At 30.7% G+C, this 17,337-nt stretch overlaps 1 protein-coding gene across 1 annotated transcript in view; it reads right to left on the bottom strand.

The window, feature by feature from the left end:
• LOC119610585 (probable ascorbate-specific transmembrane electron transporter 2) overlaps positions 1-13,085 on the bottom strand; it is a 49,139-nt gene extending 36,054 nt beyond the window's left edge. Inside the window, exon 1 of the mRNA XM_037965869.1 lies at positions 11,943-13,085. The gene's annotated coding sequence lies outside the window, so the exon portion shown is untranslated. The remainder of the gene's footprint in view (positions 1-11,942) is intronic.
• Positions 13,086-17,337: the final 4,252 nt, after the last annotated feature.

Here is a 17,337-nt window from a genome sequence, read left to right as displayed (position 1 = left end):
TACACTCTAACATAAGTAATCCAACATAAATACTCTGACAATGTTTCAAAACTTTTTTTTGTACTAGTTGTTCCAATTTAAAATGAAGCTTTTTTCTATATGGATTTTTTTGCAAGTTTGCCAATGTATTTGTACTTATAATGTCTTAAAATTAGCATCAATTCAAATTATATGTATATTTCTATATATAATTGTATGAGTAAATCATCTTTAACATTATTAACATTTTCTTCATTAAAGATTATTTGAAGTTTATTGGCTTAATGATAAGAGAACTATGTCAACATTATGATTGCACTTGCATTTAAATTTAGTTTTATAATTGCTAATTGCAATTAAAATTAGGTTTGGATTTTATTTAGTTCAAAAGTTTTGCAGAAAATAAAAATTTAATATTACTAAGGATTAAGTTTAATTTATTTGATTGTAGTCATTAAAAATTCTTTAAATGTAAATAGAATCTATAATGCTTAATTTCGAAATACAGAGATAAAAATTAAAGTTTATAGTCTGGACTATAGCCTAGTCTTTAGTTTGGACTATAGTCTAGTCTACAGTCTCTAGTTTATAGTCTAGTCAACAGTCTGGTCTGTAGTAGATTAAAAAAAAGTACTAGTCTATAGTCTAGTCTATAGTCTAGTCTATAGTCTAGTCAATAGTCTAGTCTATAGTCTAGTCTATAGTCTAGTCTATAGTCTAGTCTATAGTCTAGTCTAGTCTATAGTCTAGTCTAGTCTATAGTCTAGTCTAGTCTATAGTCTAGTCTAGTCTAGTCTATAGTCTAGTCTAGTCTAGTCTATAGTCTAGTCTAGTCTATAGTCTAGTCTATAGTCTAGTCTAGTCTATAGTCTAGTCTATAGTCTAGTCTATAGTCTAGTCTATAGTCTAGTCTATAGTCTAGTCTATAGTCTAGTCTATAGTCTAGTCTATAGTCTAGTCTATAGTCTAGTCTATAGTCTTGTCTATAGTCTAGTCTATAGTCTAGTCTATAGTCTAGTCTATAGTCTAGTCTATAGTCTAGTCTAGTCTAGTCTATAGTCTTGTCTATAGTCTAGTCTATAGTCTAGTCTATAGTCTAGTCTATAGTCTAGTCTATAGTCTAGTCTATAGTCTAGTCTATAGTCTAGTCTATAGTCTAGTCTATAGTCTAGTCTATAGTCTAGTCTATAGTCTAGTCTATAGTCTAGTCTATAGTCTAGTCTATAGTCTAGTCTATAGTCTAGTCTATAGTCTAGTCAACAGTCTGGTCTGTAGTAGATTAAAAAAAGTCTATAGTCTAGTCTATAGTCTAGTCTATAGTCTAGTCTATAGTCTAGTCTATAGTCTAGTCTATAGTCTAGTCTATAGTCTAGTCTATAGTCTAGTCTATAGTCTAGTCTATAGTCTAGTCTATAGTCTAGTCTATAGTCTAGTCTATAGTCTAGTCTATAGTCTAGTCTATAGTCTAGTCTATAGTCTAGTCTATAGTCTAGTCTATAGTCTAGTCTATAGTCTAGTCTATAGTCTAGTCTATAGTCTAGTCTATAGTCTAGTCTATAGTCTAGTCTATAGTCTAGTCTATAGTCTAGTCTATAGTCTAGTCTATAGTCTAGTCTATAGTCTAGTCTATAGTCTAGTCTATAGTCTAGTCTATAGTCTAGTCTATAGTCTAGTCTATAGTCTAGTCTATAGTCTAGTCTGTAGTCAATAGTGTGGGCTATAGTCAAGTTTATAGTCTAGTATATAATATAGTCTATACTCTGGACTATAGTCTGGACTAAAATCTAGTCTATAGTCTAGACTACAGTCTGGTTTATACTCTAGACTATAGTCTAGTCTATAGTATAGACTACAGTCTATAATATAGTCTGGTGTATAGTCTAGACTATAGTCGGGTCAATTGTCTGGACTATAGTCTAGGCTATAGTTCAGTCTATAGTCCAGTCTATAGTCTAGACTATAGCCTAGTCTATATTATAGTCTAGTCTATATTCTGGACTGTAGTCTAGTCTATAGTCTGAACTATGGTCTAGTCTATAGTCTGGACTATAGTCTAGTCTACAGTCTGGACTATAGTCTCTCTAGTTTAGATTGGACTATATTTAAGTCAATAGTCTGAACAATAACCTAGTCTATAGTCTGAACAGTAGTCTGGTCGATAATCTGGTCTATTGTGTGGACTATAGCCTAGTCTATAGACTGGACTATATGTAGTCTTGCCTAAAGGCTGGTCTATTGTCTTATATATAATAAAGTCTATAGGAGTTTAATCTAGGATTATAGTTTAGTCTTGTGTAAAGTATGGAATTGAGTCTAATCTATAGTCTGGTCTATAGAAAATTTCCTATCGAGATTTTATTTATAGACATTTTTATGACTAAGTAGTTTTCTATTTAAAGAAAAGGTTTGTATTAATAGAAAATTTAGTAAACAATTTTCGACGGTTATTCAATAAATTAAATAATCGATTAAATGTCATCGAATTATAATTATTAAAACGAAAACCATTCACATATTTAGTACATTTGAATACATTTGAGGCAACATCAATCAAATAGTGCTTTTTGCTAAAGTAAAAGTTTTCCTTTTTTTCATATGTGTGCAACACACATTTGTCAAACTAAAAGCCAAATTGTCTTTCAGCCATTTAGTTCATTAATGGTAGTCATAATATTTTGACTATTATTTACTACGTATAAGGAAATTATAGCATTTGTTGCTGTTTATATATTTTTGGCTTGAATTTTAACTTTAACGTTTAACTACTTATTACTACGTTGCCGGTGATGGTGGTGGTAGTGGTGACAGTAGGGGGAAATGTGCGTAATTTATAGTACGATTAAGCAAACAAAAAATAAACCAACCAAACAAATCATCTAAATGAAATAAATAAATATTTTCCGTTTTGGCTTGTTGCATTTACCAGTTCAACAACAACAATTTTCCATCAGTATGACGAAAATATTGGTCGGTTGCCTCTAAAATGGAAGTGCTCTACTGGTCTTCATTGCCAAAAATATAAAAAATAAAACAAAACAACAACACCAACATGTAGTAATTGTTTTAGTTCAATTCACTTCTTTATTTCAGTTAAAATTTCATTAGTATTTTTGCGTGTCAATTGTCAATATTTTTTTGTATTTTTTTTTTCGTTTTCAATTTCATTTGTATTCAAGTTAGGAATGTATAATAAACTTTAATTATATAATAATTACAACAACTACAAGAAAACCTTAAGTCGTATAGCAGAAATATAAACAGAAGTGCAAAGAAGTCTTGCTGTCTTGTATCTGGATATATGTAAGTTCTTTTTGTCTAAGTTTAATTATAGAACGAAAAAAAGGGGCGTGTTTGTTGTGCTGTTTATTAGAAATTATACTATTCAATGCAGGTTCATTAAATTGTTCGATTTTTCTAAGAATATTGTAGTTTTATGACCAAAGAAAACTAATAAAATGGACAATAAAGAAAGGAGTTGTTACCATGAAAGAGAAACTGAAACAAAAAGTCATATACCATAAAAGTACTTTAAGAAAATTATCTAGGAAAAAAATTTTTAAAAATTTATCAAAAATGTTCTATTAAAATAAAATCGAAAGAATATAGAATAGATTTTATATCCAGAATATAGACTCGACTAAAGTCCTGGCTATAGACTAGGGTTGCAGACTAAACTATAGTTCAGAATTCAGACTAAACTAGACTCGGGCTAAACTATAGTTCGGATAATAGACTCGACTACAGACTTATTTATAATCAAAACTACAGACTTGTATACAGTCAAGATTATATAATACATTATAGTTGAGAATATGGTCCAGTCTAGTCTCTAGTCGTGACATTATACAAGACTATAGACTAAATTATAGTCCAGGCTATAGACTATTTTCTTGACTTTAGGTCAGATTATAGACTAGACTATAGGTGAGACTATGACTAGACTATGGGCCATACTATAGAATAGACTATAGTCCAGGCTATGGTCTAATCTAGAGTACAGACTATAGTCTAGTCTATAGTCCAGACTTTACTTTAGTCTATAGTCCGTAACATAGACTAGACTATAGTCCAGACTATAGTATAATCTATAGCCCAGACTGTAGTCTGGTCTATAGCCCAGACTATAGTCCAGACTATAGTCCAGACTATAGTCCAGTATGTAGTCCAGACTACAGTCCAGTCTATAGTCTAGACTATAGTCTAGTCGATAGTCCAGACTATAGTGTAGTCTACCGTCTAGACCATAGACCAGATATTAGTCCAGACCATAGACTAGACTATAGTACAGACGACAGACTGGACAATAGTCAAAACCATAGACTACATCTTAGTCTAGTCTATAGACTACAATATAGCCTAAAGGCTATACTATACACCAGACTGCAGACTAGACTATAGGCCAGACTAAAGGCCAGACTATAGACTAGACTATGGGTCAGATTATAGGCTAGATTGTAGTCTAGACCATAATCTAATCTATAGTTTAGTCTATAGTCCAGACCATAGACCAGACTTTAGTCCAGATCATCGACTACAATATAGTCTAAAGGCTTTACTATAGGCCAGACTAACGACTAGACTATAGTCCAGACCATATAGTTGACAATAGTCCAGACCATAGACTTGACTATAGTCCAGTCTGTAGACTATCATATAATCTAAAGGCTATATTATAGGCCAGGCTAGCGACTAGACTATAGGCCACACTATAGGCCACACTAAAGGCCAGACTATATACTACACTATATACTAGACTATATATTCTAGACTATAGACTAGACTATAGACTAGACTATAGACTAGACTATAGACTAGACTATAGACTAGACTATAGACTAGACTATAGACTATACTATAGACTAGACTATAGACTAGACTATAGACTAGACTATAGACTAGACTATAGACTAGACTATAGACTAGACTATAGACTAGACTATAGACTAGACTATAGACTAGACTATAGACTAGACTATAGACTAGACTATAGACTAGACTATAGACTAGACTATAGACTAGACTATAGACTAGACTATAGACTAGACTATAGACTAGACTATAGACTAGATTATAGACTAGACTATAGACTAGACTATATAGACTTAGACTACTAGACTATAGCATAGACTATAGACTAGACTATAGACTAGACTATAGACTAGACTATAGACTAGACTATAGACTAGACTATAGACTAGACTATAGACTAGACTATAGACTAGACTATAGACTAGACTATAGACTAGACTATAGACTAGACTATAGACTAGACTATAGACTAGACTATAGACTAGACTATAGACTAGACTATAGACTAGACTATAGACTAGACTATAGACTAGACTATAGACTAGACTATAGACTAGACTATAGACTAGACTATAGACTAGACTATAGACTAGACTAGACTAGACTATAGACTAGACTAGACTATAGACTAGACTAGACTATAGACTAGACTAGACTATAGACTAGACTAGACTAGACTAGACTAGACTAGACTAGACTAGACTAGACTAGACTAGACTGACTAGACTATAGACTAGACAGACTATAGACTAGACTAGACTATAGACTAGACTATAGACTAGACTATAGACTAGACTATAGACTAGACTATAGACTAGACTATAGACTAGACTATAGACTAGACTATAGACTAGACTATAGACTAGACTATAGACTAGACTATAGACTAGACTATGGACTAGACTATAGACTAGACTATAGACTAGACTATAGACTAGACTACAGACTAGACTATAGACTAGACTATAGACTAGACTATAGACTAGACTATAGACTAGACTATAGACTAGACTATAGACTAGACTATAGACTAGACTATAGACTAGACTATAGACTAGACTGTAGACTAGACTATAGACTAGACTATAGACTAGACTATAGACTAGACTATAGACTAGACTATAGACTAGACTATAGACTAGACTATAGACTAGACTATAGACTAGACTATAGACTAGACTATAGACTAGACTATAGACTAGACTATAGACTAGACTATAGACTAGACTATAGACTAGACTATAGACTAGACTATAGACTAGACTATAGACTAGACTAGACTAGACTATAGACTAGACTATAGACTAGACTATAGACTAGACTATAGACTAGACTATAGACTAGACTATAGACTATAGACTAGACTATAGACTAGACTATAGACTAGACTATAGACTAGACTATAGACTAGACTATAGACTAGACTATAGACTAGACTATAGACTAGACTATAGACTAGACTATAGACTTGACTATAGACTAGACTATAGACTAGACTATAGACTAGACTATAGGCCAGATTATAGGCCAGACTATAGATGGAATTATAGTCCAGTTTAGACTATAGGCCAGACTATAGCCCAGATTATAGACTAGACTATACTCCAGAATATAGAGTAGACTATATGCCAGACTATAGACTAGACTGTAGACTAGACTATAGGCGAGACCATAGGCGAGACTATAGACCAAACTCTAGGCCAGACTATAGATCGTATTTTTTAGACAATTTTCGATAAATCTTCTTTTTATAGACAATTTTCGAAAATCGTCTTTTTATAGACAATTTTCGAAAATCGTCTTTTTATAGACAGTTTTCATAAAATCGTCCTTTATAGAGAATTTTCGATAACTCGTCTTTTAATTCGCCTTTTATAGAAAATTCTCCTTTTTATTGAAAATTCGTCTTTTTATAAACAAAATTCGACTTTTTGTTAATTTGTAAAAAATTTTTGCAATATTTGTTTTTGTGTTACATACCAAATAAGCTTATTAAACTAACCTCCTCTTTCTAATAGTGGTTAATAAAAAGAAAACCACCCATTCAATCACTATTTTACACTCTAGTTCCTTTATTTCCCCTACAAAACTCCCTCGAAATATTCGAATAATTATTAACACTTGCCTTATTTTCTATTTTGTTTACTTATTGTTTTTGTTGTTTTTATCGCTGCTGTTGTTGTTGTATATTACGTTTATTGACCTCACCCATGTCTTGTATACCATCAACGGTACTTGTACGTTTCAAAAAATATTGTTGCTTTTTTATCGTGTGCTGCGTTTTCTACATGCAGCATTTTTTTCGCCACAGAAAAAAATATAAAAAGTTGTAATAAAAACAGCAACAACAACAAATTGCACACAGTAAAGTGTCTCTGTCAGCAGAAAAAAGTGAATTGGAAATTATAAAAATGGAAAAAAATTGCAAAACGAATCAAAATTCATTTATTACCTAGAAATTCACACAAATGCAAACTTACACATGAAATTGGCGGAATATTTCGTTTTATTTTTTTAATTGAATAGAAATGCGCAAAAAGAATGAAGTTTTTACAAAACAAAATTGTGTGGAAGAGGGAACTAAGAAACGAATAGTTAATACTATACAAATTGTCCAATTCAAGAAGTTTTAAGAAGTTTTAATATAAAAAATATTTCTTACAAAATGTTCATTATTAGTATTACTTTGCCATATGTATTACTCTCTAATAAATATGGTAATGAGCTGTCATTACAATATTAATATAACTTCACCATCATTCAATTTGTACTACACTTTCATGTCGTTGTTAACAAAATCTATTTTTTCAAACTATTATTTCATTTAATTTACGTGATAGTAGATGTGTGTCAGTATTAAAACTACCACTACATTGACAGATGTCACATTCCCAGGAAATTTGCTGGACATTCGTTTAATTCATTAAGCGAAAAACAAGCCAAACTCATATACTCTCTCATATTTACGACAGTTTCTGTAGCGGATGTTTAGTAAACCTGCCCTTCGTTGTATGAGACGTTATCAGAATTATTGTATTATTTATACGTATGGTACCCTACATTACAATAGTAAAGCTTGAAATATAATTTGTGACGAGAAAATATATCACTCTCTGACACGATTTAACTATGTCTGTCCCTACCTAACCAGCAGATGTTTAGCTAATAATCAGGCTACAATTTGCAATGCCCTAGACTTTAGACTAGATTATAGACTAGACTAAAAGCCACACTATAGACTAGACTATTGACTAGACTAAAGACCAGACCATAGTCTGGCCTATAGCTTAGACTATAGACTAGACTTAAGAATAGACTATAGACTACAGACTAGACTATAGACTAGACTATAGACTAGTCTATAAACTAGACTATATAGACTAGACTATAGACTAGACTATAGACTAGACTATAAACTAGACTATAGACTAGACTATAGACTAGACTATAGACTAGACTATAGACTAGACTATAGACTAGACTATAGACTAGACTATAGACTAGACTATAGACTAGACTATAGACTAGACTATAGACTAGACTATAGACTAGACTATAAACTAGACTATAGACTAGACTATAGACTAGACTATAGACTAGACTATAACTAGACTATAGACTAGACTATAGACTAGACTATAGACTAGACTATAGACTAGACTATAGACTAGACTATAGACTAGACTATAGAAAGACTAGACTATAGACTAGACTATAGACTAGACTATAGACTAGACTATCGACTAGACTATAGACTAGACTATAGACTAGAACTATAGACTATACTATAGACTAGACTATAGACTAGACTATAGCTAGACTATAAGCTAGACTATAGACTAGACTATAGACTAGACTATAGACTAGACTATAGGACTAGACTATAGACTAGACTATAGACTAGACTATAGACTAGACTATAGGCTAGACTATAGACTAGACTATAGACTAGACTATAGACTAGACTATAGACTAGACTATAGACTAGACTATAGACTAGACTATAGACTAGACTATAGACTAGACTATAGACTAGACTATAGACTAGACTATAGACTAGACTATAGACTAGACTATAGACTAGACTATAGACTAGACTATAGACTAGACTATAGACTAGACTATAGACTAGACTATAGACTAGACTATAGACTAGACTATAGACTAGACTATAGACTAGACTATAGACTAGACTATAGACTAGACTATAGACTAGACTATAGACTAGACTATAGACTAGACTATAGACTAGACTATAGACTAGACTATAGACTAGACTATAGACTAGACTATAGACTAGACTATAGACTAGACTATAGACTAGACTATAGACTAGACTATAGACTAGACTATAGACTAGACTATAGACTAGACTATAGACTAGACTATAGACTAGACTATAGACTAGACTATAGACTAGACTATAGACTAGACTATAGACTAGACTATAGACTAGACTATAGACTAGACTATAGACTAGACTATAGACTAGACTATAGACTAGACTATAGACTAGACTATATAGACATAGACTAGACTATAGACTAGACTATAGACTAGACTATAGACTAGACTATAGACTAGACTATAGACTAGACTATAGACTAGACTATAGACTAGACTATAGACTAGACTATAGACTAGACTATAGACTAGACTATAGACTAGACTATAGACTAGACTATAGACTAGACTATAGACTAGACTATAGACTAGACTATAGACTAGACTATAGACTAGACTATAGACTAGACTATAGACTAGACTATAGACTAGACTATAGACTAGACTATAGACTAGACTATAGACTAGACTATAGACTAGACTATAGACTAGACTATAGACTAGACTATAGACTAGACTATAGACTATAGACTATAGACTAGACTATAGACTAGACTATAGACTAGACTATAGACTAGACTATAGACTAGACTATAGACTAGACTATAGACTAGACTATAGACTAGACTATAGACTAGACTATAGACTAGACTATAGACTAGACTATAGACTAGACTATAGACTAGACTATATACTAGACTATAGACTAGACTATAGACTAGACTATATACTAGACTATAGACTAGACTATAGACTCGACTATAGACTAGACTATAGACTAGACTATAGACTGGACTATAGACTAGACTATAGACTAGACTATAGACTAGACTATAGACTGGACTATAGACTAGACTATAGACTAGACTATAGACTAGACTATAGACTAGACTATAGACTAGACTATAGACTAGACTATAGACTAGACTATAGACTAGACTATAGACTAGACTATAGACTAGACTATAGACTAGACTATAGACTAGACTATAGACTAGACTATAGACTAGACTATAGACTAGACTATAGACTAGACTATAGACTAGACTATAGACTAGACTATAGACTAGACTATAGACTAGACTATAGACTAGACTATAGACTAGACTATAGACTAGACTATAGACTAGACTATAGACTAGACTATAGACTAACTATAGACTAGACTATAGACTAGACTATAGACTAGACTATAGACTAGACTATAGACTAGACTATAGACTAGACTATAGACTAGACTATAGACTAGACTATAGACTAGACTAGAGACTAGATTAGAGACTAGGACTATAGACTAGACTATAGACTAGACTATAACTAGACTATAGACTAGACTATAGACTAGACTATAGACTAGACATAGACTAGCTATAGACTAGACTATAGACTAGCTATGACTAGACTATAGACTAGACTAGACTATATACTAGACTATAACTAGACTTACTATAGACTAGACTATAGACTAGACTATAGACTAGACTATAGACTAGACTATAGACTAGACTATAGACTAGACTATAGACTAGACTATAGACTAGACTATAGACTAGACTATAGACTAGACTATAGACTAGACTATAGACTAGACTATAGACTAGACTATAGACTAGACTATAGACTAGACTATAGACTAGACTATAGACTAGACTATAGACTAGACTATAGACTAGACTATAGACTAGACTATAGACTAGACTATAGACTAGACTATAGACTAGACTATAGACTAGACTATAGACTAGACTATAGACTAGACTATAGACTAGACTATAGACTAGACTATAGACTAGACTATAGACTAGACTATAGACTAGACTAGACTATAGACTAGACTAGACTATAGACTAGACTAGACTATAGACTAGACTATAGTCTAGTCTATAGACTAGACTATAGACTAGACTATAGACTAGAATATAGACTAGACTAGACTAGACTATAACTAGACTAATAGTCTAGACTATAGACTAGACTATAGACTAGACTGTAGACTAGACTATAGACTAGACTGTAGACTAGACTATAGACTAGACTATAGACTAGACTATAGACTAGACTATAGACTAGACTATAGACTAGAATATAGACTAGACTAGACTATAGACTAGACTATAGACTAGACTATAGACTAGAATATAGACTAGACTAGACTATAGACTAGACTATAGTCTAGACTATAGACTAGACTATAGACTAGACTATAGACTAGACTATAGACTACACTATAGACTACACTATAGACTAGACTATAGACTAGACGATAGACTAGACTATAGACTAGACTGTAGACTAGACTATAGACTAGACTATAGACTAGACTAGAGACTAGACTAGAGACTAGACTAGAGACTAGACTATAGACTAGACTATAGAGACTAGACTATAGACTAGACTAGACTAGACTAGACTATAGACTAGACTATAGACTACTATAGACTAGACTATAGACTAGACTATAGACTAGACTATAGACTAGACTATAGACTAGACTATAGACTAGACTATAGACTAGACTATAGACTAGACTATAGACTGGATTATAGACTAAACTATGGACTATACTATAGACTGGCATTGCAATGGCATTTTAAATCGAAATAATAATATAATTCAGTGTCAATTTTAAAAGCCCTTCATAAATTGCAATTAAATGTAGTTCCTTTAATAAACGTTAAATTTTTTATGTAGCACTCCTAATGTACAGTCAAACAACATACATTCTTAACTATTGACACGATTTAAGGTGAAATTCTAAATATTTATAAATAATTTCTATTATACTCGTATTAAAATATAAAAGAACTTACCCTTAATATTTGAATAATGTTAGAGTTATTTAACGATGCTTCTTTTTTTATTACATTCAATAGACAACGGTGGGTGGGAAGGAGCAACGACACAAAAAAGGGCGGCAACTTTTATTTGTATGTGCGATTTAATTATTTTTTTTTTTTTTTGTGGTTTTTCGTTGGTAACGTTTTGGCAGTTGTATAAATTAAGTTTTTTATTTAGTTTAGTTTAAATGCAAATTTTTAAAGATATTTAAAGTGAATTGTTTTAGTTGTTTCTTTAAATTTTTTGTTGTTAAAAGAGGCTTAGCAAGTACTTTTTTCGTAATTATAAAAGTTGTGTATATTTTTCAAAAAACAAACAATGATTTTGCACTTCTTCCGGTTTTATGTTTTTCACTTTTTTCTTTCGGTTTTTTGTTGCAATTGTCAACTTTGACACTGTTTTAATTACACTTTTAACTTTAGAACTTATATTTCCGTTTGAAGTTGTTGGTTTTCCATATGCAAATGTATTTGTGCATAAATACAAAAGATTCTCACTCACTCCTCCGGGGGGAAAACTGTAGTTATTTTCTATAAATGTTTGTTTGTGTATATTTATGGAAATGTTGCAAGTATCTATCTATACGTTGACACCCTTATACTGACTGCTTGCTGTTTTTTTTTTTCATATGCAATACGAGAAACTCATTATGAGATTTTATGTTGTTGATGATGTTGCTGCCAAGAGATGCTGCTGCTACGAATGCTGTTGCTACATTGCTTGCAACATACAACCACTGAATGAATGAATAAATACTGGATACAAAACAACACTAACCTACCCCAAGTAGAAAATTCTTTAACTATACCGGCAAAATCATCAACAATACGTTTTCTTCTTTGTATTTGTAGTTTCAAACTTTAATGAAAAATCTTTTTTTCTCCACCATAGAAAACTCTCTTTAATTCCCTTTAGTTTCTCAAATAAAATTTTCCAATTTAAATTAATATTTTCGTTTATTAAATAAAAAAAATATATCCGTTTATTTCCACTTTATATTTGATTTTTTCTCATATTTATTCTATGATTTTATTTATTTTCAAAAATGAATTTTCTTTTGATTTTTTTCCGCGCCTCAATTATTTCGAGTTCTTTATGGGAATCACAACGTTCGTATACTGTTTCGCTTTGTATATGAAACACAATAACTTATAGATACAGTCAAGCAACCTGCTGCCAGCAAACCAACAGAACCAACAACTAGTCCACCAGTTTGCCCGTAAACACTACTGTAGTAAAGTACGCCAAGTAATTGAAGCTTTAGTATTCTTCTCTAAATGGCTGTGATTGCATTAATGTTGGCGATATATTCCGAAGAGGGTAAAAATAAAAATTTGAAACATACAATTCACATACTTACATACATACATATAAGCAATATGTTTATACGTATAGTTCGTTAAAAAGTACATAAGAATGTTAAAAGTTTTGGAGTACTGTAAAGATAAGTTACAAAACTTAACAGAGAGCAAAGCTTTTATGTTAACAGTTATTGAAGACATAAACCTTAAAGTGGTTTAGAGATGAACTAAACGACGGTCGTATTAAATGAGAAAATGTCACTAACTAACTAACTAACTAACTAACTAACTAACTAACTAACTAACTAACTAACTAACTAACTACTAACTAACTAACTAACTAACTACTAACTAACTAACTAACTAACTAACTAACTAACTAACTAACTACTAACTAACTAACTAACTAACTAACTAACTAACTAACTAACTAACTAACTACTACTAACTAACTAACTAACTAACTAACTAACTAACTACTAACTAACTAACTAACTAACTAACTAACTAACTAACTAACTAACTAACTAACTAACTAACTAACTAACTAACTAACTAACTAACTACTAACTAACTAACTACTAACTAACTAACTAACTAACTAACTAACTAACTAACTAACTAACTAACTAACTAACTAACTACTAACTAACTAACTAACTAACTAACTAACTAACTAACTAACTAACTAACTAACTAACTAACTAACTAACTAACTAACTAACTAACTAACTAACTAACTAACTAACTAACTAACTAACTAACTAACTAACTAACTAACTAACTAACTAACTAACTAACTAACTAACTAACTAACTAACTAACTAACTAACTAACTACTAACTAACTAACTAACTAACTAACTAACTAACTAACTAACTAACTAACTAACTAACTAACTAACTAACTAACTACTAACTAACTAACTACTAACTAACTAACTAACTAACTAACTAACTAACTAACTAACTACTAACTAACTAACTAACTAACTAACTAACTAACTAACTAACTACTAACTAACTAACTAACTACTAACTAACTAACTAACTAACTAACTAACTAACTAACTAACTAACTAACTAACTAACTAACTAACTAACTAACTAACTAACTAACTAACTACTAACTAACTAACTAACTAACTAACTAACTACTAACTAACTAACTAACTAACTAACTAACTAACTAACTAACTAACTAACTAACTAACTACTAACTAACTAACTAACTAACTAACTAACTAACTAACTAACTAACTAACTAACTAACTAACTAACTAACTAACTAACTAACTAACTACTAACTAACTAACTAACTAACTAACTAACTAACTAACTAACTACTAACTAACTAACTAACTAACTAACTAACTTAACTAACTAACTAACTAACTAACTAACTAACTAACTAACTAACTACTAACTAACTAACTAACTAACTAACTAACTACTAACTACTAATAACTAACTAGCCTATAGTCTAGTCTATAGTCTAGTCTATAGTCTAGTCTATAGTCTAGTCTATAGTCTAGTCTATAGTCTAGTCTATAGTCTAGTCTATAGTCTAGTCTATAGTCTAGTCTATAGTCTAGTCTATAGTCTAGTCTATAGTCTAGTCTATAGTCTAGTCTATAGTCAGTCTATAGTCTAGTCTATAGTCTAGTCTATAGTCTAGTCTATTATAGTCTAGTCTATAGTCTAGTCTATAGTCTAGTCTATAGTCTAGTCTATAGTCTAGTCTATAGTCTATAGTCTAGTCTATAGTCTAGTCTATAGTCTAGTCTATAGTCTAGTCTATAGTCTAGTCTATAGTCTAGTCTATAGTCTAGTCTATAGTCCTAGTCTATAGTCTAGTCTATATCTAGTCTATAGTCTAGTCTATAGTCTAGTCTATAGTCTAGTCTATAGTCTAGTCTATAGTCTAGTCTATAGTCTAGTTATAGTCTAGTCTATAGTCTAGTCTATAGTCTAGTCTATAGTCTATAGCCTAGTCTATAGTCTAGTCTATAGTCTAGTCTATAGTCTAGTCTATAGTCTAGTCTATAGTCTAGTCTATAGTCTAGTCTATAGTCTAGTCTATAGTCTAGTCTAGTCTATAGTCTAGTCTATAGTCTAGTCTATAGTCTAGTCTATAGTCTAGTCTATAGTCTGGTCTATAGTCTAGTCTATAGTCTAGTCTATAGTCTAGTCTATAGTCTAGTCTATAGTCTAGTCTATATTCTAGTCTATAGTCTAGTCTATAGTCTAGTCTAATCTAGTCTATAGTCTAGTCTATAGTCTAGTCTAGTCTATAGTCTAATCTATACTCTAGTTTATAGTCTAGTCTATAGTCTGGTCTATAGTCTAGTCTATAGTCTAGTCTATAGTCTAGTCTAGTCTATAGTCTAGTCTATAGTCTAGTCTATAGTATAGTCTATAGTCTAATCTATACTCTAGTTTATAGTCTAGTCTATAGTCTAGTCTATAGTCTAGTCTATACTCTAGTTTATAGTATAGTTTATAGTCTAGTCTATAGTCTAGGGACTAGTTTTGAGATTACTCCGACGTAATGTATTCATGAATTACGTGGTCCACACCTAGGACATCACAATGATAAATTGGAATTGGAGTTTTTTCCATGTATATGGATTAGTTTTAGACCAGTCCTTTGAGCAATACCCCTTACACGCGTTTGCGTAGTAGTCTCAATTTTTGCACGAAATTTAGTAATATGTGTATCAAAATTAAAATTTTTCATTCCTCTAGTCTATATTTGTAATCTAGTCTAGTTTATAATCTAGTTAAGAATCTGGACTATTTTGCAGGCTATAGTCTGGTATGTACTTTCTATTGTCTGGACTTTATTCGAATATATTAATATCATGACTATACATAGTTTAAGATACAGTCTATAGTCTGGAATATAGCCTTGTCTGTAGTTTATATTTTAATATATTATCTAGCCTATAGCCTCTTCTAGAGTTAAGACTATAGTCTGGTATATATTTATGAAGGAAAATTGAAATGTTATCGGATTTTCCTTATTTATTTAATTGAATATTTATTTATATTCAATATCTGCCTTGATATTCTCACGAATTATAGAAAAACTGCAAGTTTTTTTTTTTTAGTTGTTTTAATTTTATTTTATTTGATTTAATTTTATATATCGTTTCTGAAACACAATTACATACTTAGGACATCTATTTATATAGGTTAACTTATGGGTTTAAATAATTGTAATTTTTTGTTCTCTAAAATGGAGACTTAATAAATAATTAAATACATATATATGGAAAATATTGTAGTATTTTCAAAAAAAAAAAAAAATCTTACGAGCAAAAAAAAAAACACAAAGTGATTATAAGTTATAAAATTATATAAAATTAAAAAAAAAGGAATCAAAAACCAGTTTTTAAATTAACATTAAAGTATTTAAGTAGGAAAATTATTAAAAAAAAATAAAATTATAATAATAAACAAAACCCTAATAAAATAATAATAATACAAGAGTATAAAAACTATTTAAGTTATTAGACCAGAAAAACGAATAAAATACAAATAAAAATTTCGAATAATCACAGGTGTTTTACACAGAACAAAAATATAGAATAGTTAAATTAAACTTAAAATATTTAAACTTTTTTTTTGCGATTTATAGCTAAAAAGTAAATGGAACTACATATAAGTATGAAATTATTAAGATAACTATTTAAAAAAAAGGGGGCGACCGAAAAGAGGTTGTGTTGCGATTGAGTTTTATATATATAAAGAAAATGAAATTGATGAAGAAATATTGCTATATAAAGTGATATATTTTATATGGAGTGATAGATTTTGTTTTTTTGGAAATTATATATTTTTTGTATATAGTTTTGTTTTTAGATAAATATTATTGTCATTTCATAATCTTATATATATATATATATATTTTTCTATAAATCAACACTGGTTACAATATCTTTGGAGTTTTTTTTTTACCTTCATTTTTAAAAAATATATATACTTAAGTACTCTTTTCTTTCTCTAAGTAGCGGGGCTTTAGACTTTTTTCTTTTAATTCGAGAGCTTGTTTTGTTTTTCTC

The sequence above is a fragment of the Lucilia sericata genome, unplaced genomic scaffold, assembly GCF_015586225.1.
Source record: "Lucilia sericata isolate MDLA Ls3-8-SP2 unplaced genomic scaffold, ASM1558622v1 Contig001240F_arrow, whole genome shotgun sequence".
In the NCBI taxonomy this organism is placed as follows: domain Eukaryota; kingdom Metazoa; phylum Arthropoda; class Insecta; order Diptera; family Calliphoridae; genus Lucilia; species Lucilia sericata.
This window is presented reverse-complemented; position numbering and strand designations above follow the sequence as displayed.